This window comes from Nerophis ophidion, linkage group LG08 (genome assembly GCF_033978795.1).
Source record: "Nerophis ophidion isolate RoL-2023_Sa linkage group LG08, RoL_Noph_v1.0, whole genome shotgun sequence".
Taxonomy (NCBI): domain Eukaryota; kingdom Metazoa; phylum Chordata; class Actinopteri; order Syngnathiformes; family Syngnathidae; genus Nerophis; species Nerophis ophidion.
Genome location: NC_084618.1, coordinates 18619338 through 18642589, shown reverse-complemented (window position 1 = coordinate 18642589; position 23252 = coordinate 18619338). Strand labels below are relative to the sequence as shown.

The 23252-nt window shown below is 35.7% G+C and overlaps 1 long non-coding RNA gene across 1 annotated transcript; it reads left to right on the top strand.

Moving 5' to 3' along the window:
- The first annotated feature begins 7537 nt into the window (after nt 1–7537).
- On the top strand, nt 7538–20759 carry LOC133557465 (uncharacterized). Its single transcript, XR_009807775.1, has 3 exons — nt 7538–7870; nt 7998–8134; nt 18449–20759. It is a non-coding gene; the product is annotated as an uncharacterized LOC133557465 (long non-coding RNA).
- Nucleotides 20760–23252: the final 2493 nt, after the last annotated feature.

Genomic DNA, 23252 nt, shown 5'->3' with positions numbered 1-23252 from the left:
CATGGGCATTTGTGTTTTATAGGGTTGTTTTCTGCACAGGTGAAAACTAGCATTTACTTTTTTTTTTTTTCGAACTTTTATAAACCCATCCATCCATCCATTTTCTACCGCTTGAACCATTTGAGTTCGCAGGGGGTGCTGGAGCCTATCTCAGCTGCACATGGGCATTTGCGTTTTATGGAGTTGTTTTCTGCACAGGTGGAAACTACCATTTACTTTTTTTTTTTTCAAATTTTTATAAACCCATCCATCCATCCATTTTCTACCGCTTGTCCCTTTTTGGTTCGCAGGGGGTGCTGGAGCCTATCTCAGCTGCACATGGGCATTTGCATTTTATGGGGTTATTTTCTGCACAGGTGGAAACTAGCATTTTTTATTAAAAAAAAAAAAAAAAAAAAAATTGTGGAATTTTATAGACCCCATCCATCCATTTTCTACCGCTTGAACCATTTGGGTTTGCGGGGGGTGCTGGAGCCTATCTCAGCTGAACATGGGCATTTGCGTTTTATGGGGTTGTTTTCTACACAGGTGGAAACTAGCATTCACTTTTTTTATTTTTTGGTTTTATTTTATTTTTTTTTGTGGAATTTTATAAACCCCATCCATCCATTTACTACCGCTTGAACCATTTGGGTTTGTGGGGGGTGTTGGAGCCTATCTCAGCTGCACATAGGCATTTGCATTTTATGGGGTTGTTTTCTGCACAGGTGGAAACTAGCATTTACTTTTTTTTTTCACATTTTTATAAACCCATCCATCCATCTATTTTCTACCGCTTGTCCCTTTTGGGTTCGCAGCGGGTGCTGGAGCCTATCTCAGCTACACATGGGCATTTGCGTTTTATGGGGTTGTTTTCTGCACAGGTGGAAACTAGTATTATTTATTTTATTTTTTTTTGTGGAATTTTATAAACCCCATCCATCCATTTCCTACCGCTTGTCCCTTTTGGGTTTGCAGCGGGTGCTGGAGCCTATCTCAGCTACATATGGGCATTTGCATTTTATGGGGATTTTTTCTGCACAGTTGAAAACTAGCATTTACTTTTTTTTTTCTTCGAATTTTTATAAACCCATCCATCCATGCATTTTCTACTGCTTGTCCCTTTTTGGTTCGCAGGGGGTGCTGGAGCCTATCTCAGCTGCACACGGGCATTTCCATTTTATGGGGTTGTTTTCTGCACAGGTGGAAACTAGCATTTAAAAAAAAAAAAAAAAAAAAAATTGTGGAATTTTATAATCCCCATCCATCCATTTTCTACAGCTTGAACCATTTGGGTTTGCGGGGGGTGCTGGAGCCTATCTCAGCTGCACATGGGCATTTGCGTTTTATGGGGTTGTTTTCTGCACAGGTGGAAACTAGCATTCACTTTTTTTATTTTTTGGTTTTATTTTTTTTTTTGTGGAATTTTATAAACCCCATCCATCCATTTACTACCGCTTGAACCATTTGGGTTTGTGGGGGGTGTTGGAGCCTATCTCAGCTGCACATGGGCATTTGCATTTTATGGGGATTTTTTTCTGCACAGGTGGAAACTAGTATATTTATTTTTTTATTGTATTTTTTGTGTGTCGAATTTTATAAACCCCATCCATCCATTTTCTACCGCTTGAACCATTTGGGTTTGCGGGGTGTGCTGGAGTCCATCTCAGCTGCATATGGTCATTTGCATTTTATGGGGTTGTTTTCTGCACAGGTGGAAACTAGCATTTACTTTTTTTTCCAAATTTTTATAAAGCCGTCCATCCATCCATTTCCTACCGCTTGAACCATTTGGGTTTGCGGGGGGTGCTGGAGCCTATCTCAGCTGCACATGGGCATTTGCATTTTATGGGGTTGTTTTCTGCACAGGTGGAAACTAGCATTTGAGAACAAAATCATATTTAAGTTGACTTTTTATCAAGAATAAAGTGGTCATTTATTGGAAAAGTGTTCATTTGCAATTAATACAAGAAAAAACATTATACAATAACAAACGTCTGGTATTCAAAAATTTTTAGTTTTTGTTAAAATGTGTAGATTTTTGTCAATAATAAAGCAGTAATATTACAATAATTTATTGCAGAAAAAATATATATTTTGAAGTCTACGTGGATAAAATTGTAATAAATGAGACTAAAGTCATCATGAAGTTGAATTTTTATCCAGAATAAAGTGGTCATTTTATGGGAAAAATGTTCATTTGAAATTAGTAGGAGAAAAAAAACATTTTACAATAATAAACTTGTAGTAATTAAAGAAAATATTGTAGTTTTTGTTAAATTAAGTGTTTGTCAATAATTAAATTCAGAAAAATATTTTAAAGTCGACATGATAAAATCGTAATAATTGAGGATAAAATCATCATTAAGTTTAATTTTTATCAAAAATAAAGTGGTCGTATGGAAAAGTGTTCATTTGACATTAATATGAGAAAAAAACATTTTACAATAATAAAATTGCAGTATTCAAAGAACATTTTGTAGTTTTTGCTAAAATGCGTATCTGTCAATACTTTAATTCAAAAAAATAATATTTTAATGTCTACATGGATAAAATAGTAATAAATGACTTGTTTTTTTTTAATCAAGAATAAAGTGGTAATTTTTTCTACATGGATAAAATTGTAAAAAAAATGACTTTTTAAATCAAGAATAAAGTGGTAATTTCATTAAAAAAGTGTTATTTTGCAATTAATATGAGAAATAAACATTTTACAATAACAAACGTCCGGTATTTAAAACATTTTTTTGTTTTTGTTAAATTAAGTAAAAAAGTGTCAATAATAAAGTAGCAGTATTACAATAATTTAATTTAGAAAAATAGTATTTTAAAGTCTACATGAATGAAATGGTAATAAGTGAGAATGAAGTCATATTTAAGTTGACTTTTTATCAAGAATAAAGTGGTCATTTTATGGGAAAAGTGTTTACAATAACAATAAACATCTTGTATTTTATTTTTTTAATATTGGTGTTTTTGTTCAATTAAGTCGTAATTTGTCAATAATAAAGTAGGAAGATTACAATAATTTAACTTAGAAAAATAATATTTTAAAGTTTACATGGCGCCCCCCGCGACCCCAAAAGGGAATAAGCGGTAGAAAATGGATGGATGGATACAATTGTTATAAATGAGAATTAAGTCATCATTAAGTTGACTTTTTAATCAAAAATTAACTGGTCATTTTATGGGAAAAATGTTCATTTGAAATTAATACGAGAAAAAAAAAAACATTTTACCTTAAAAAAAACTTGTACTATTTAAAAAAAATGTTGTATTTTTTTTTTATTATTAATTGAGAATAAAGTCCTATTTAAGTTGACATTTTATCAAGAATAGAGTGGTCATTTTATGGGAAAAGTGTTCACTTGAAATTAATACGAGAAAAAAACATTTTACAATAACAATAAACTTGTATTTAAATACGAATATTGTAGTTTTTATTAAATTGTGTATTTGTCAATAATTTAATTCAGAAAAATAGTATTTTAAAGTCTACCTTGATAAAATGGTAATAGTTGAGAATAAAGTCATATTCAAGTTGACTTTTTATCAAGAATGAATTGGGAATTTTATTGGAAAAGTGTTCATTTGCAATTAATAGAAGAAAAAAAAGATGTGACAATAAAAATAAACTTGTATTTTTATTTTCCACTGTAGTTTTTGGTAAATTAATTTGTAATTTGTCAAAAATTAAGTAGACAAATTACAATAGTTTAATTGAGAAAAATATTATTTTAAAGTCTACATGGATAAAAGTGTTCATATGCAATTAATACAAGGAAAAAAATATTTTACAATAACAAACGTAGAAATGTGTCAGTAATGAAGTAGCAATATCACAATAATTTAATTCACAATAGTAGTATTTCAAAGTCGACATGGATAGTAGTCCACAAGTTAGAAATATGTTCTTTTTTTGTTGTGTTTTGTCAACTGACGAATTAGTTTCCAGGCTTTTTGTGCTAAGGTCACGTGACTTTTTACTTCCCAGTTCTTTTATTTTTCCAATAAATGGCATCGCATCCTCTACCACAAACACACACACACATTTTAACGAAAAAAAAAAACATCCGCGATACGATGTCATTTTTTTTATGTATTATATATTGTTTACTTACAGGGGTCACCAAAGTGGTGCCCGCCTGTTCTAAAAAATAGCTCAAATAGCAGCACTTACCAGTGAGCTGCCTCTATTTTTTAAATGTTATTTATTTCCGAGAAAGCTGGTCTCGTTTTGCTCGACATTTTTAATTCTAAGAGAGACAAAACTCAAATGCCCATCCATTTTCTTCCGCTTATTCCCTTTCGGGGTTGCGGGGGGCGCTGGCGCCTATCTCAGCTACAATTGGGCGGAAGGCAGGGTACACCCTGGACAAGTCGCCACCTCATCGCAGGGCCAACACAGATAGACAGACAACATTCACACTCACATTCACACACCAGGGCCAATTTAGTGTTGCCAATCAACCTATCCCCAGGTGCATGTCTTTGGAAGTGGGAGGAAGCCGGAGTACCCGGAGGGAACCCACGCATTCACGGGGAGAACATGCAAACTCCACACAGAAAGATCCCGAGCCTGGATTTGAACCCAGGACTGCAGGACCTTCGTATTGTGAGGCAGACGCACTAACCCCTCTGCCACCGTGAAGCCCACAAAACTCAAATGGAATTTGAAAATCCAAGAAAATATTTTAAAGACTTGGTCTTCACTTGTTTAAATAAATTTATTTATTTTTTTACTTTGCTTCTTATAACTTTCAGAAAGACAATTTTAGAGAAAAAATACAACCTTAAAAATGATTTTAGGATTTTTAAACACATATATATTTTTAACTTTTAAATTCCTTCCTCTTCTTTCCTAACAATTGATCAATCAATCAATGTTTATTTATATAGCCCTAAATCCCAAGTGCCTCAAAGGGCAGCACAAACCACAACGACATCCTCGGTAGGGCCCACATAAGGGCAAGGAAAAACTCACCCCAGTGGGACGTCGACCATGATGACTATGAGAAACCTTGGAGAGGACCACATATGTGGGCAACCCCCCCCCCAGGGGACCGAAAGCAATGGATGTCGAGCGGATCTAACATGATATTGTGAAAGTCCAATCCATAGTGGATCTAATGTAACCATGAGAATCAAGTCCAAAGTGGATCTAATATAGTAGCGAGAGTCCCATCCAAAGTGGAGCCAGCAGGGAACCATCCCAGGCAGAGGCGGATCACCAGCGAATTTACGTTAAATCAATGTTCAAGTAAAAAAAAATGATTGTAAAGAATAATAAATACATTTTAATTTAATTCTTCATTTTAGCGTCTGTTTTTTTAAAGAAGGATATTTGTGAAATATTTCTTCAAACTTATTATGATTAAAATTCCCAAAAATTATTCTGGCAAATCTATAAAATCTGTAAAATCAAATTTGAATCTTGTTTCAAAGTCTTTTGAATTTCTTTTAAAATTTTTGTTCTGGAAAATCTAGAATAAATAATGTTTTGTCTTTGTTAAAAATATAGCTTAGTCCAATTTGTTATATATTTTAACAAAGTGCAGATTGGATTTTAACCTATTTAAAACATGTCATCAAAATTTTTAAAGTAATTTTCATCAGGAAAAATTAAAAATAATGTTTCATAAATTATTTAGTAAATTTTTTTTAAAAAGATTCGAATTAGCTAGTTCTTCTCTTCTTTTTTCCGGTTGAAATTTGAATTTTAAAGAGTCGAAATTGAAAATAAACTAAGTTTCAAAATTTAATTTTCATTTTTTTTTCTGTTTTCTCTTCTTTTAAACCGTTCAATTAAGTGTTTTTTTCATCATTTATTCTCTACAAAAAAACTTCAGTGAAAAAGGAAAAAAAATGTACGACGGAATGACAGACAGAAAGACCCATTTTTTATATATAAATACCGTACTTCCTTGAATTACTGCCGGGTCAAACTCACGTCCCAAAATAATTAGCGCATGCTTAATAGTATTACTGCCCGGTCAAACTCGTGACATCACGAGTGACACTTCCCCTGTCATCATTTTCAAAATAAAGGAGGCTGATTTTAATACCGGTAATCTGAAATCGCATAAAGGGAAGAAGATTAAGAGCTATTCAGTACGATTTAAAGTCCAAGCTTACATCACACTCAAATTTTTACTGCATACCTTTGGTAAGTGCCGCAGTGAGAAGAGGTTTTAAAATAATTAGCGCATGCTTACTTTTACCGCATGCTTTTGGTAAGCGCAGGAGTGAGAAGAGGTTTTAAAGGCCTACTGAAATGAGATTTTCTTATTTAAACGGGGATAGCAGGTCCATTCTATGTGTCATACTTGATCATTTCGCGATATTGCCATATTTTTGCTGAAAGGATTTAGTAGAGAACATTCACGATAAAGTTCGCAACTTTCGGTGCTAACAGAAAAGCCCTGCCTTTACCGGAAGTCGCAGACGATGACGTCACATGTTTGACGGCTCCTCACATATTCACATTATTTTTAATGGGAGCCTCCAACAAAAAGTGCTATTTGGACCGAGAAAAGGACAATTTCCCCATTATTTTGAGCGAGGATGAAAGATTCGCGTTTGAGGATATTGATAGCGACCGATTAGAAAAAAAAACAAAAAACGCGATTGCATTGGGACGGATTCCGATGTTTTTAGACACATTTACTAGGGATAATTCTGGGAAATCCCTTATCTTTCTATTGTGTTGCTAGTGTTTTAGTGAGTTTAATAGTACCTGATAGTCGGAAGGGTGTGTCCAAGGGTGTGTTGACGCGCAGTGTCTCAGGGGAGTCGACGGCACAAGCTCAGCTTTTCTCCGGTAGGGATCCATGTTCTCTTGACCGTGCTCAGATCCATAGGAAAGATTCACCTCCAGGAATTTTAAACAAGGAATCACTGTGTGTTTGTGTGGCTAAAGGCTAAAGCTTCCCAACTCCATCTTTCTACCGTGACTTCTCCAATATTAATTGAACACAAATCAGCAACACAAATGTCCAAAATACTGTGTAATTATGCCGTTAAAGCAGACAACTTTTAGCTGTGTGTGTGCGCAGCGCTCATATTTCCTTAAAACCCGTGACGTCTTGTGTACACGTCATCATTACATGACGTTTCCAAGACGAAACTCCCGGGAAATTTAAAATTGTAATTTAGTAGACTAAAAAGGCCGTATTGGCATGTGTTGCAATGTTAATATTTCATCATTGATGTATAAACTATCAGACTAGTAGTAGTGGGTTTCAGTAGGCCTTTAAATTAATTAGCAATTCAAGGAAATACGGTATATATAGATTTATTTATTTAAAGGTAAATTGAGCAAATTGGCTATTTCTGGCAATTTATTTAAGTGTGTATCAAACTGCTTCTCAATATTATTATTTTTTTGTTGTGTTTTGTCAACTGACGACTTAGCTTCCGGGCTTTTTAGGCTAAAGTCACGTGACTTGTTCCCGCTTCTTTTGTAGTTGGATTTTGGATTTTACCGCAAACCGGTGACGTAAACACGGAAAAAAAACAAAGATTTACGACGGTTGTTCCTCACCTCTTCCCGCCTCGTGTCGTGGCGGGAGTCCGACATTTGTATTTTTCTGGAGGTGAACTTCTCGGCCCTGGTAAGAACGCCCACAGGCTGCCCCCCCGCCCCCCCCAACCCCCGGCGCGCGTCGTCGGGCAGGAAGACGCGCCGCGGGGAGGGAGGCGGCGGCGCGGGGGGGCCGCCATTGTAGCGCGCTGGCCCCGGGGGCCCCCCGCGGAGCTCAGATCCCGAGTTGCGATGGTCGACCATTAGCTCCTTTTCACTTTGAAACAATAGTCTCGGCCCTTTGATACCCCTCCCCACGCACGCCCACGCCGAAACAAACACCAGGTTTCACTCTACAGGTCTCAGAAGGTAAGTCACGTGGTCCAGAACCAAGTCCACAGGTGAAAGTTCCATGAAATCCTTCATTAGAACCAAAGTCCTCCCTGAAAAAGAAAACCCCTCCAAAAAATGTTTTTTTTTTATGTGCTGTGTCCAGTCTGAACCGAGGACTTTTTCCCCACCGCCCAGCTCAGTGGAGGTCCGTGGACTTGGGAGATGGCATTGTCATGTAAACGAGGACCCAGGACGCAGGAGACTAAAGGCTTCAAGAGACCACCGAGGGACTCTCTTGAGGTGGGCGGAGGAGGACGTGTCTCAGATCCTCAACTTGGAGATCGAGCGCAAAACAAGTCCGTGGTCAAACCTGACGAGAACTTTAAGTCAATCAATCAATCAAAGTTTATTTATATAAGGCCTAAATCACCGCAGATGTGGGGATAGTGGATCCAACATAATAGTGAGAGTCCAGTCCATAGTGGATCTAACGTAATAGTGAGAGTCCAGTCCATAGTGGATCTAACATAATAGTGAGAGTCCAGTCCATAGTGGATCTAACATAATAGTGTGAGTCCAGTCCATAGTGGATCTAACATAATAGTGAGAGTCCAGTCCATAGTGGATCTAACATAATAGTGTGAGTCCAGTCCATAGTGGATCTAACGTAATAGTGAGAGTCCAGTCCATACTGGATCTAACGTAATAGTGAGAGTCCAGTCCATAGTGGATCTAACATAATAGTGAGAGTCCAGTCCATAGTGGATCTAACATAACAATGAGAGTCCAGTCCATAGTGGATCTAACATAATAATGAGAGTCCAGTCCATAGTGGTTCTAACATAATAGTGAGAGTCCAGTCCATAGTGGATCTAACATAATAGTGTGAGTCCAGTCCATAGTGGATCTAACGTAATAGTGAGAATCCACTCCATACTGGATCTAACGTAATAGTTAGAGTCCAGTCCATAGTGGATCTAACATAATAGTGAGAGTCCAGTCCATAGTGGACCTAACGTAATAGTGAGAGTCCAGTCCATACTGGATCTAACGTAATAGTGAGAGTCCAGTCCATAGTGGATCTAACGTAATGGTTAGAGTCCAGTCCATAGTGGATTTGACATAAAAGTGAGAGCCCAGTCGATAGTGGATCTAGCATAATAGTGAGAGTCCAGTCCATAGTAGATCTAACGTAATAGTTAGAGTCTAGTCCATAGTGGATCTAACACAATAGTGAGAGTCCAGTCCATACTGGATCTAACGTAATAGTGAGAGTCCAGTCCATAGTGGATCTAACATAATAGTGAGAATCCAGTCCATACTGGATCTACCGTAATAGTGAGAGTCTAGTCCATAGTGGATCTAACATAATAGTGAGAGTCCAGTCCATAGTAGATCTAACATAATAGTGAGAGTCCAGTCCATAGTGGATCTAACATAATAGTGAGAATCCAGTCCATACTGGATCTACCGTAATAGTGAGAGTCTAGTCCATAGTGGATCTAACATAATAGTGAGAGTCCAGTCCATAGTGGATCCAACATAATAGTGAGAGTCCAGTCCATAGTGGATTTGACATAAAAGTGAGAGTCCAGTCGATAGTGGATCTAGCATAATAGAGTCCAGTCCATAGTGGATCTAACGTAATAGTTAAAGTCTAGTCCATAGTGGATCTAACATAATAGTGAGAGTCTAGTCCATAGTGGATCCAACATAATAGTGAGAGTCTAGTCCATAGTGGATCTAACATAATAGTGAGAGTCTAGTCCATAGTGGATCTAACATAATAGTGAGAGTCCAGTCCATAGTGGATCTAGCATAATATAGTGGGAGTCCAGTCCATAGTGGATCTAACATAATAGTGAGAGTCCAGTCCATAGTGGATCTAACATAATAGTGAGAGTCCAGTCCATAGTGGATCTAACATAATAGAGAGTCCAGTCCATAGTGGATCTAGCATAATATAGTGGGAGTCCAGTCCATAGTGGATCTAGCATAATATAGTGGGAGTCCAGTCCATAGTGGATCTAACATAATAGTGAGAGTCCAGTCCATAGTGGATCCAACATAATAGTGAGAGTCCAGTCCATAGTGGATTTGACATAAAAGTGAGAGTCCAGTCGATAGTGGATCTAGCATAATAGAGTCCAGTCCATAGTGGATCTAACGTAATAGTTAAAGTCTTGTCCATAGTGGATCCAACATAATAGTGAGAGTCTAGTCCATAGTGGATCCAACATAATAGTGAGAGTCTAGTCAATAGTGGATCCAACATAATAGTGAGAGTCTAGTCCATAGTGGATCCAACATAATAGTTAGAGTCCAGTCCATAGTGGATCTAACATAATAGTGAGAGTCCAGTCCATAGTGGATCTAGCATAATATAGTGGGAGTCCAGTCCATAGTGGATCTAACATAATAGTGAGAGTCCAGTCCATAGTGGATCTAACATAATAGTGAGAGTCCAGTCCATAGTGGATCTAACATAATAGAGAGTCCAGTCCATAGTGGATCTAGCATAATATAGTGGGAGTCCAGTCCATAGTGGATCTAGCATAATATAGTGGGAGTCCAGTCCATAGTGGATCTAACATAATCTGCCCCCCTCCACGAAGGAGAGGGAGAAAAGAAACGTAAAGAAAAGAAACAGCAGATCAACTGGTCTAAAAGTGAAAAAAGAAGCGAAAAGGACGTTTCCATTCACTAAATTAGTCCGATTTCTCCAAACGTTTATTTTATTTTATTTGTATTTCCAAAGACATGCACCTGGGGATAGGTTGATTGGCAACACTAAATTGGCCCTAGTGTGTGAACGTGAGTGTGAATGTTGTCTGTCTATCTGTGTTAGCCCTGTGACGAGGTGGCGACTTGTCCAGGGTGTACCCTGCCTTCCGCCCGATTGTAGCTGAGATGGGCGCCAGCGCCCCCCGCGACCCCGAAAGGGAATAAGCGGTAGAAAATGGATGGATGGATGGATGTATTTCCACACCGAGCTCTCTGTCTAATTGGTGCCTCCCGTACACTTATTTCCATGTAGCGCAGTTCCAAACCCTAAAAGCGGTGAAGTTGTCACGTTCTGTAAATGGTCAATAAAAACAGAATACAATGATTTGCAAATTCTTTTCAACTTCTATTCAAATGAATAGACTGCAAAGACAAGATATTTCTTGTTCACACTGAGAAACGTCTTTTTTTTGCAAATAATCATGAACTTAGAATTTAATGGCAGCAACACGTTGCAAAAAAAGTTGTCACAGGGGCATTTTTACCACTGTGTTACATCACCTTTCCTTTTAAAAACACCCAGTAAAGGTTTGGGAACTGAGGAGACACATTTTTGAAGCTTTTCAAGTGGAATTCTTTCCCATTCTTGCTTGATGTACAGCTTAAGTTGTTCAACAGTCCGGGGTCTCCGTTGTGGTATTTTACGCTTCATAATGCCCCACACATTTTCGATGGGAGACAGGTCTGGACTGCAGGCGGGCCAGGAAAGTACCCGCACTCTTTTACTATGAAGCCATGCTGTTGTAACACATGGCTTGGTATTGTCTTGCTGAAATAAGCAGGGGCGTCCATGATAACCTTGCTTGGATGGCAACATATGTTGCTCCAAAACCTGTATGGACCGTTCAGCATTAATGGTGCCTTCACAGATGTGTAAGTTACCCATGCCTTGGGCACTAATACACCCCCATACCATCACGGATGCTGGGTTTTCCCCTTTGCGCCTAGAACAGTCCGGATGGTTCTTTTCCTCTTTGGTCCAGAGGACAGAGTTTCCAAAAACAATTTGAAATGTGGACCACAGAACACTTTTCCACTTTGCATCAGTCCATCTTAGATGAGCTCCGGCCCAAAGAAGCTGGCGGCGTTTCTGGATGTTGTTGATAAAGGACTTTGGGTTTGCATAGTAGAGCTTTAACTTGCACTTACAGATGTAGCGACCAACATGGATAAAATCCTAATAATTGAAAATAAAGTCATATTTAAGTTGCCTTTTTTTAAGAGTAAAGTGGTCATTTTATTGGAAACGTGTTTATTTGAAATTAATATGAGAAACAAACATTTTAATATAACAATAAACTTGTAATTAAATACAAATATTGTAGTTTTTGTTAAATTAAGTTTGTATTTGTCAATTTAATTCAGAAAAATAGTATTTTAAAGTCTACATGAATAAAATGGTAATAATTGAGAATAAACTCATATTTAAGTTTACTTTTTATGAAGAATAAATTGGTAATTTTATTGGAAAAGTGTTTACAATAACAAACATCTAGTATTTTTTTTTAAATATTGTAGTTTTTTTTTATTAAGTAGAAATTTTGTCAATAATAAAGTAGCAAAATAACAATTTATTTTAGAAAAATTATATTTTAATGTTTACATGGATAAAACTGTAATAAATGAAAATGAAGTCATCATTACGTTGACTTTTTATCAAGAATAAAGTGATAATTTTATTGGAAAAATGTTCACTTGAAATTAATACGAGAAAATTTTTTTTTTACTATAATAAACTTGTAGTATTTAAAGAAAATATTTTAGTTTTTGTTACATTAAGTGCATATTTGTCAAAAATGTAATTAATACAAATAATATTTTAAAATCTACATGGATAAAATTGTAAAAAAAATGACTTTTTAAATCAAGAATAAAGTGGTAATTTCATTGAAAAAGTGTTAATTTGCAATTAATATGAGAAATAAACATTTTACAATAACAAACGTCCGGTATTTAAAACATTTTTTGTTTTTGTTAAATTAAGTAAAAATGTGTCAATAATAAAGTAGCAGTATTACAATAATTTAATTTAGAAAAATAGTATTTTAAAGTCTACATGAATGAAATGGTAATAATTGAGAATAAAGTCATATTTAAGTTGACTTTTTATCAAGAATAAAGTGGTCATTTTATGGGAAAAGTGTTTACAATAACAATAAACATCTTGTATTTTATTTTTTTAATATTGGTGTTTTTGTTCAATTAAGTCGTAATTTGTCAATAATAAAGTAGGAAGATTACAATAATTTAACTTAGAAAAATAATATTTTAAAGTTTACATGGATACAATTGTTATAAATGAGAATTAAGTCATTATTAAGTTGACTTTTCAATCAAAAATTAACTGGTCATTTTATGGGAAAAATGTTGATTTGAAATTAATACGAGAAAAAAAAACATTTTACTTTAAAAAAAACTTGTACTATTTAAAAAAAAATGTATTTTTGTATTATTATTAATTGAGAATAAAGTCCTATTTAAGTTGACATTTTATCAAGAATAAAGTGGTCATTTTATGGGAAAAGTGTTCACTTGAAATTAATACGAGAAAAAAACATTTTACAATAACAATAAACTTGTATTTAAATACAAATATTGTAGTTTTTGTTAAATTGTGTATTTGTCAATAATTCAATTCAGAAAAATAGTTTTTTAAAGTCTACCTGGATAAAATGGTAATAGTTGAGAATAAAGTCATATTTAAGTTGACTTTTTATCAAGAATGAATTGGGAATTTTATTGGAAAAGTGTTCATTTGCAATTAATAGAAGAAAAAAAAGATGTGACAATAAAAATAAACTTGTAGTTTTTTTTTTCAATTGTAGTTTTTGGTAAATTAATTTGTAATTTGTCAAAAATTAAGTAGACAAATTACAATAGTTTAATTGAGAAAAATATTATTTTAAAGTCTACATGGATAAAATGGTAATAATTGAGAATAAAGTCATATTTAAGTTGACTTTTTATCAAGAATAAAGTGTTTTTTTTAATGGAAAACTGGGTACAATAACAATAAATGTCTAGTATTTTTTTTTAATATTGTAGTTTTTGTAAAATTAAGTCATAATTTGTCAATAATAAAGTAGCAAAATTATAATAACTTTATTTAGAAAAATATTTTAATGTCTTCAGGTGTGTTAGTCGGACTTTTCAAAAACCTAACAGGATGTAATGAAGGTGTTATTTTGGAGACTTAGCTATTTGAGACATCAGACTAATTTAGTGCTAAACGTTGCCAAGGTCAGGTTTTGCCAGAACCAGGACCTGACAGAACCTTCACCTTGTACTTCTCTGTCCAAAGTCTATCCCGCTTTCTCCACGTTCTTGTTCTCTCTCTCCTCTGACTGTGATGAGCATTTTTATTTCAAAAAGCGTTAAACAATTGGTTCCTGGACGTTTTGGTCCAGTCAGATCCATGTTGACTATTATTGCCCAAGTCACTAAGCCTTGACAGGGACACGATACTGGACGATATCACTTGACATCCTTGGCCTGTGAGTTCATGACTAATCAAACCCTGGATGTGGATTAACGCACCGATAATCCAGGTTTTGATTGGTACCTTGAATAACGGCGAGGGGATGAATTTTTGGTTTCTTCGCCGGCGTTGGAGCGACGGACGTGTTGCTATGATGCATACATTCTTTAAAAAAGGGATGTGAATATACATTTAAAACCAATCTGTTAAGTATAGTATTAACATATATATTTTTCTTGCATAATATCGTTTTGTTCTATTTTTAAATTGTTGCTGCTTATTGTACGAGAGGCAGGCGTGTGTGCACGGAGGAAACACTTCGATTGGGTCCATTAGCATAAAATTGGCAATAAAAATTAAAAAGAGCGTCAGACTTTGTTTTCTCCTGGACACTACAATACATGACTTCACTTTATTTTGTTAGGCGTGGCGGCTAATTTGAAGCCTGTACATGAACTATGTAAACATAGTTAAACCGGATGTGCAGTGTAGCGCTTTTATTTTGAAGCCAGAAAAGTGTGTCATTGTTTTGAGAAAGTGTATTGACATGTTTTGATTGTTTGCAATAGAAAAGTCTCCTTTCGACATCCTGCACCTTACCTGTAATCTAAATGTTACGTCATCACTGCACCTTACATGCAATCTAAATGTTATGTTATCACTGCACCTTACATGTAATCTAAATTTTATGTCATCACTGCACCTTACATGCAATCTAAATGTTATGTTATCATTGCACCTTACATGCAATCTAAATTGTATGTTATCACTGCACCTTACATGTAATCTAAATTTTATGTCATCACTGCACCTTCCATGTAATCTAAATGTTATGTCATCACAGCACTTTACCTGTAATCTAAATGTTATGTCATCATCAGTGCACCTTACATGTAATCTAAATGTATGTCATCAGTGCACCTTGCATGTAATCTAAATGTTATGTCATCAGTGCACCTTACATGTAATCTAAATGCTATGTCATCACAGCACCTTACATGTAATCTAAATGCTATGTCATCACAGCACCTTACCTGTAATCTAAATGTTATGTCATCAGTGCACCTTACATGTAATCTAAATATGTTATCACTGCACTTTACCTGTAATCTAAATGTTATGTCATCATCAGTGCACCTTACATGTAATCTAAATGTTGTCATCACAGCACCTTACATGTAATCTAAATGTTATGTCATCAGTGCACCTTGCATGTAATCTAAATTTTATGTCATCAGTGCACTTTACATGTAATCTAAATGCTATGTCATCACAGCACTTTACCTGTAATCTAAATGTTATGTCATCAGTGCACCTTACATGTAATCTAAATATGTTATCACTGCACTTTACCTGTAATCTAAATGTTATGTCATCACTACACCTTACATGTAATATAAATGTTATGTCATCACTGCACCTTACATGTGGTCTAAATGTTATGTCATCTCTGCACCTTACATGTAATCTAAATGTTATGTCATCACTGCACCTTACCTGTAATCCAAATGTTATGTCGTCACTGCACCTTACATGTAATCTAAATGTTATCACCGCATGTTACCTGTAATCTAAATGTTATGTCATCACTGCACTTTACATGTAATCTAAATGTTATCACTGCACGTTACCTGTAATCTAAATGTTATGTCGTCACTGCACCTTACATGTAGTCTAAATGTTATGTCATCACTACACCTTACATGTAATCTAAATGTTATGTGATCATCAGTGCACCTTACATGTAATCTAAATGTTATGTCATTAGTGCACCTTTCATGTAATCTAAATGTTATGTCATCAGTGCACCTTACGTGTAATCTAAATGCTATGTCATCACAGCATCTTACCTGTAATCTAAATGTTATGTCATCAGTGCACCTTACATGTAATCTAAATATGTTATCACTGCACTTTACCTGTAATCTAAATGTTATGTCATCATCAGTGCACCTTACATGTAATCTAAATGTTGTCATCACAGCACCTTATATGTTATCTAAATGTTATGTCATCAGTGCACCTTGCATGTAATCTAAATTTTATGTCATCAGTGCACCTTACATGTAATCTAAATGCTATGTCATCACAGCACCTTACCTGTAATCTAAATGTTATGTCATCAGTGCACCTTACATGTAATCTAAATATGTAATCACTGCACTTTATCTGTAATCTAAATGTTATGTCATCACTGCACCTTACATGTAATCTAAATGTTATGTCATCACTGCACCTTACATGTAGTCTAAATGTTATGTCATCTCTGCAATTTACATGTAATCTAAATGTTATGTCATCACTGCACCTTACCTGTAATCTAAATGTTATGTCGTCACTGCACCTTACATGTAATCTAAATGTTATCACTGCACGTTACCTGTAATCTAAATGTTATGTCATCACTGCACCTTACATGTAATCTAAATGTTATCACTGCACGTTACCTGTAATCTAAATGTTATGTCGTCACTGCACCTTACCTGTAATCTAAATGTTATGTCGTCACTGCACCTTACATGTAATCTAAATGTTATCACTGCACCTTACATGTAATCTAAATGTTATGTCATCAGTGCACTTTACATGTAATCTGAGCATGGAAGTGAAGCCACACCCACCTGTGTACGACAAGCACAGCAGGTGTTTGCTGCAGGGAGGTGGTCTCTTCTCTTAGTGCAAACTAGTCCTTTCTTGTAGGGATAACAACTTGTTCTGACTTTGAAGCTGATGTTTCCATAAGGTAGACTTTCTTTTGTCCATTTCTGATGGCTTGTGGCTCATCAGCAGCAAGTGAACTGCAGCCAAGTTCCTCCGATACGGCACGGCCCGAGGGGCAAAAAGCAAGTCTTTGCGTTAATCGCGCGTTATAAAAATGGGTGCCGTTATAGAAATGTATATTTAACGCGTTGACTTTGACAGCCCTAATATTTATTTTAGATGTATTTGTGTGTGTGTGTGTGTGTATATATATATATATATAAATAAAATGATAGATGTGTATATGTATGTATAGATATATATTTATATATAAGGTTAGATGTGTATATGTACGTATAGCTATATATTTATATATAAGGTTAGATGTGTATTTGTATGTATATATATTTATATATAAGGTCAGATGTGTTTATGTATATTTATATATTATATATAGGGTTAGACGTGTATATGTATGTATAGATATGATTAATATATCAGGTTAGATGTGTATATGTATGTCTAGATATATTTTAATATATAATGTTAGATGTGTGCATGTATGTCTAGATATATATTAATATATCATGTTAGATGTGTATATGTATGTATAGATATATATTTATATATGAGGTTAGATGTGTATATGTATGTATAGATATATTTTTGTATAAGGTTAAATGTGTATATGTATGTATAAATATTTATGTATAAGGTTAGTGTATATGTATGTATAGATAAATATTTATATATAAGGTTAGGTGTGTATATGTATGTATAGATATATATTTATATATAAGGTTAGATGTGTATATGTACGTATAGCTATATATTTATATATAAGGTTAGATGTGTATTTGTATGTATATATATTTATATATAAGGTCAGATGTGTTTATGTATATTTATATATTATATATAGGGTTAGACGTGTATATGTATGTATAGATATGATTAATATATCAGGTTAGATGTGTATATGTATGTCTAGATATATTTTAATATATAATGTTAGATGTGTGCATGTATGTCTAGATATATATTAATATATCATGTTAGATGTGTATATGTATGTATAGATATATATTTATATATGAGGTTAGATGTGTATATGTATGTATAGATATATTTTTGTATAAGGTTAAATGTGTATATGTATGTATAAATATTTATGTATAAGGTTAGTGTATATGTATGTATAGATAAATATTTATATATAAGGTTAGGTGTGTATATGTATGTATAGATATAGATTTATAAATAAGGTTATGTGTACATGTATGTATAGATATATATTTACATATAAGGTTAGATGTGTTTATGCATGTTTATATATTATATATAAGGTTACATATGTATATGTATGTATATATAAACATTTATTTGAATTTGAATTGAAATATTTATTTCAAACCTGCAGAGTACAACTAAACACAGTTTTTTTTTTTTTTTTACATGTTGGCAAAGATATTTATGCAAGGCTTGAAAAGGGAGGTTGGATGTATAAATAGATATATATATAAAGTTATATGTTGAAATAGTTCTGAGAAAGTCGTGGGTTTGAAACCCGAGTAGTTTCTCTCCTGTTGAGCAGCAACAAACGAGTCTGATGGCTTTTTGATTTTCCTGCTAACGGCTCTGCCTTTCTTCAGGGGCCTCCACCCGACCACAGCCAATGGCCGCCTTCCTTCCACCGTCCATGGGCACAATGGCTTTTAACGGCCTGCGGCTCAATGGTGACGGGAGGCTGGCTCGGGACACCCCCCTGCCCCCCACCTCACAGAAAGGACACGCAACTCCCCCAACCCAACCCAGCCATGCCGTGTGTATTGCTGTTTGCCCTCAAGGTAAGTCCAACAGGAAGACCCACAAAACATGTGCTCTGTACAACATTCATGCTGTGCTCGCTTAGTCCCATCATAATGTGTAAAAAGACTTTTCATGTTAACATGCATAGTCCCGTCATAATGTGTAAAAATACTTTTCATGTTGACATGCATAGTCCCATCATGTGTAAAACAACTTCATGTTGACATGCATAGTCCCATCATAATGTGTAAAACAACTTCATGTTGACATGCATAGTCCCATCATAATGTGTAAAAAGACATCATGTTAACATGCATAGTCCCATCATAATGTGTAAAAAGACTCCATGTTAACATGCATAGTCCCATCATAATGTGTAAAAAGACTTCATGTTGACATGCATAGTCAAATCATAATGTGTTAAAAGACTTCATGTTAACATGCATAGTCCCATCATGTGTAAAAATACTTCATGTTAACAGGCATAGTCCCATCATAATGTGTAAACGACTTCATGTTATAGCACATAGTCCCATCATTATGTGTAAAAATACTTCATGTCAACATGCATAGTCCCATCATAATGTGTAAAACAACTTCATGTTAACATGCATAGTCCCATCATGTGTAAAAATACTTCATGTTAACAGGCATAGTCCCATCATAATGTGTAAAACGACTTCATGTTAACATGCATAGTCCCATTATAATGTGTAAAACAACTTCATGTTAACATGCATAGTCCTATCATAATGTGTAAACGACTTCATGTTATAGCACATAGTCCCATCATTATGTGTAAAAATACTTCATGTCAACATGCATAGTCCCATCATAATGTGTAAAACAACTTCATGTTAACATGCATAGTCCCATCATAATGTGTAAAACGACTTCATGTTATAGCACATAGTCCCATCATCATGTGTAAAAATACTTCATGTCAACATGCATAGTCCCATCATAATGTGTAAAACAACTTCATGTTAACATGCATAGTCCCATCATAATGTGTAAAACGACTTCATGTTATAGCACATAGTCCCATCATCATGTGTAAAAATACTTCATGTTAACATTCATAGTCCCATCATAATGTGTAAAACGACCTCATGTTATAGCACATAGTCCCATCATTATGTGTAAAAACACTTTTCATGTTAACATGCTTAGTCTCATCATAATGTGTACGACAATGTTAACATGCATAGTCCCGTCATGTCTAAAGACTTCATGTTAACATGCATAGTCCCATCATAATGTGTAAAACGACTTCATGTTATAGCACATAGTCCCATCATCATGTGTAAAAATACTTCATGTCAACATGCATAGTCCCATCATAATGTGTAAAACAACTTCATGTTAACATGCATAGTCCCATCATAATGTGTAAAACGACTTCATGTTATAGCACATAGTCCCATCATCATGTGTAAAAATACTTCATGTTAACATTCATAGTCCCATCATAATGTGTAAAACGACCTCATGTTATAGCACATAGTCCCATCATTATGTGTAAAAACACTTTTCATGTTAACATGCTTAGTCTCATCATAATGTGTACGACAATGTTAACATGCATAGTCCCGTCATGTCTAAAGACTTCATGTTAACATGCATAGTCCCACCATTATGTGTAAAAAGACTCCATGTTAATATGCATAGTACCATCATAATGTGTAAAAATACTTCATGTCAACATGCATAGTCCCATCATAATGTGTAAAAAGACTCCATGTTAACATGCATAGTCCCCTCATAATGTGGAAAACGACTTCATGTTAACATGCATAGTCCCATCATGTGTAAAAAGACTCCATGTTAACATGCTTAGTCCCATCATAATGTGTAAAAAGACTCCATGTTAACATGCATAGTCCCCTCATAATGTGTAAAAAGACTCCATGTTAACATGCATAGTCCAATCATAATGTGTAAAAAGACTACATGTTAACATGCTTAGTCCCATCATAATGTGATTTTTTTTGTAAGAAATTGCATTTGAAAAATGTTATTGTTAATATGTATTTTGCAGAACATATGTTATTGTTTCTTTATGATTAAAATGACTATTATTCCCGTGAGAAAAGTGTTATTTGCAAATATCTGATACTTGTAAATGTTATATGGAGAATAGTTAGAGAGAGAAAAGCCAACACCAACAACAACAACAACAACAACAACGAGCGCTTGTACTGACCTGGTAAAAAGTTTAATTTCTTGCTCTGCACAACGTACACATATTTATAAACATTCACTCAATTATGTACTTTTTGCAGCGGGGGTGTTACTCGGGACCAACAAGAGAACAACACAAAGTCATTTGACCACAATCGCCAATTGTAAAATATTTATATATATATATATCTGTATATATATTATATATGTGTCCCCTCTGCATGGCAAATACGCTGAGTTGTCACTTTCACTGGACATTCCCCACACCTGGCAGAAGGCAAACATGCAACACACACACACACACACACACACACACACACACACACACACACACACATTATATTGCCAAAAGTATTTGGCCACCTGCCTTGACACATAGGGTTCACTATGATGCGGGTCCACCTTTGGCAGCTATTACAGCTTCAACTCTTCTGCGAAGGCTGTCCACAATGTCGCGGAGTGTGTTTATAGCAATTTTCCACCATTCTTCCAAAAGCGCGTTGGTGAGGTCACACACTGATGTTGGTTGTCAGTCTCCGTTCGAATTCATCCCCAAGGTGTTTTATCGGGTTCAGGTCAGGACTCTGTGCAGGCCAGTCAAGTACATCCACATTGGACTCAGTCATCCATGTCTTTTATGGACCTTGCTTTGTGCACTGGCGCACAGTCATGTTGGACGAGGAAGGGGGCCCGCTCCAAACTGTTCCCACAGGATACCACAATGTTTTGGTATCCTGGAGCATTCAAAGTTCCTTTCACTGGAAGTAAGGGGCCAAGCCCAACTCCTGGAAAACAACCCCACACCATAATTCCTCCTCCACCAAATTTCACATTTACAATGCGGTCCAAAATGTGCCATTCCTCTGGAAGCCTCCAAACCCAGACTGGTCCATAAGATAGCCAGATGAAAAAGTGTTATTCATCAAGTGAAGTGAAGTGAATTATATTTATATAGCGCTTTTTCTCTAGTGACTCAAAGCGCTTTACATAGTGAAACCCAATATCTTATTTTTACATTTAAACCAGTGTGGGTGGCACTGGGAGCAGGTGGGTAAAGTGTCTTGCCCAAGAACACAACGGCAGTGACTAGGATGGCGGAAGCGGGGATCGAACCTGCAACCCTCAAGTTGCTGGCACGGCCACTCTACCAACCGAGCTATACCGCCCCCACATCAGTCCAGAGAAGGCATCTCCACTGCTCTAGAGTCCAGTGGCGACGTGCTTTACACCACTGCATCCTACGCTTTGCATTGGACTTGGTGCTTAAAGGCTTAGATGCAGCTGCCCGGCCATGGAAACCCATTCCACGAAGCTCTCTGCGTACTGCACGTGGGCTAATTGGAAAGTCACATGATTTTCGGAGCTCTATAGCAACTGACTGTGCAGAAAGTCTTTGCACTATGCACTAATCCCTCTTTGTCAGTTTATGTGGCCTACCACTTCTTGGCTGAGTTGCTGTTGTTCCTAAACTCTTCCATTTTTAGGGACCGAATGTCCCTTTGGGACAGAGGACCCTATTGTTTCTCTAAGGTTTTATTATTATACCGCCGCCTCTTTGAGCTGTAATTTGACCCTCTTAACATGCTTCAAAACTCATCACATTTGACACACACATCAGGACTGGCAAAAATTGCGATCTAATCAGAAAACCAAAACCCAAAACTCAAAATTGCGCTCTAGCGCCCCCTAGGAAAAAACAGACAAAACTGCTTGTAACTTCCGTTAGGAATGTCGCAGAGACATTAAACAAAAACCTCTATGTAGGTCTGACTTAGACCTAGATTTCATACACTGACCTCCTTCAGCAAAAATCAACAGGAAGTTGGCAAAAACCCCTTCAAAACAAAAGTTTCCTAAAAAATGTAATTTTTGCCTCTTTGAGCTGTAATTTGACCCCCTTAAAATGCTTCAAAACTCACCAAACTGGACACACACATCAGGACTGGTGAAAATTGCGATCTAATAAAAAACCAACCCCAAAACTAAATATTGCGCTCTAGCGCCCCCTAGGAATAAAACAGACAAAACTGCTCCTAGGAAGAAACACAGACAAAACTGTTTGTAACTTCAGGTAGGAATGTCGTGGAGACATGAAACAAAAACCTCTATGTAGGTCTCACTGGGACCTACATTTCATTCATTTACATCCTTCAGCAAAAATCAACAGGAAGTTGGCAATTACCCCTTCAAAACAAAAGTTTTGTAAAAACCCGTCACCTTTTTTCAAACATTATCTCCTCTGAGCGCGTTTGTTGTGTCGGCTTCAAACTCGCACAGGGGAGAGATTGAACCCTTCTGATTAAAAGTTGAGAAAAGAGTTTTAATAACTGTTCCGGTTTTGAATTTACAAGCCTTCAAAGAACTTCTGCGCTGATGCTGCTGCCGTCTCAAGATGGCCGCTAAAAACAGGAAGCACCACACAATGCAGAGAAGGTAGGTACTGTGCAGGTAAAGATATGTTGT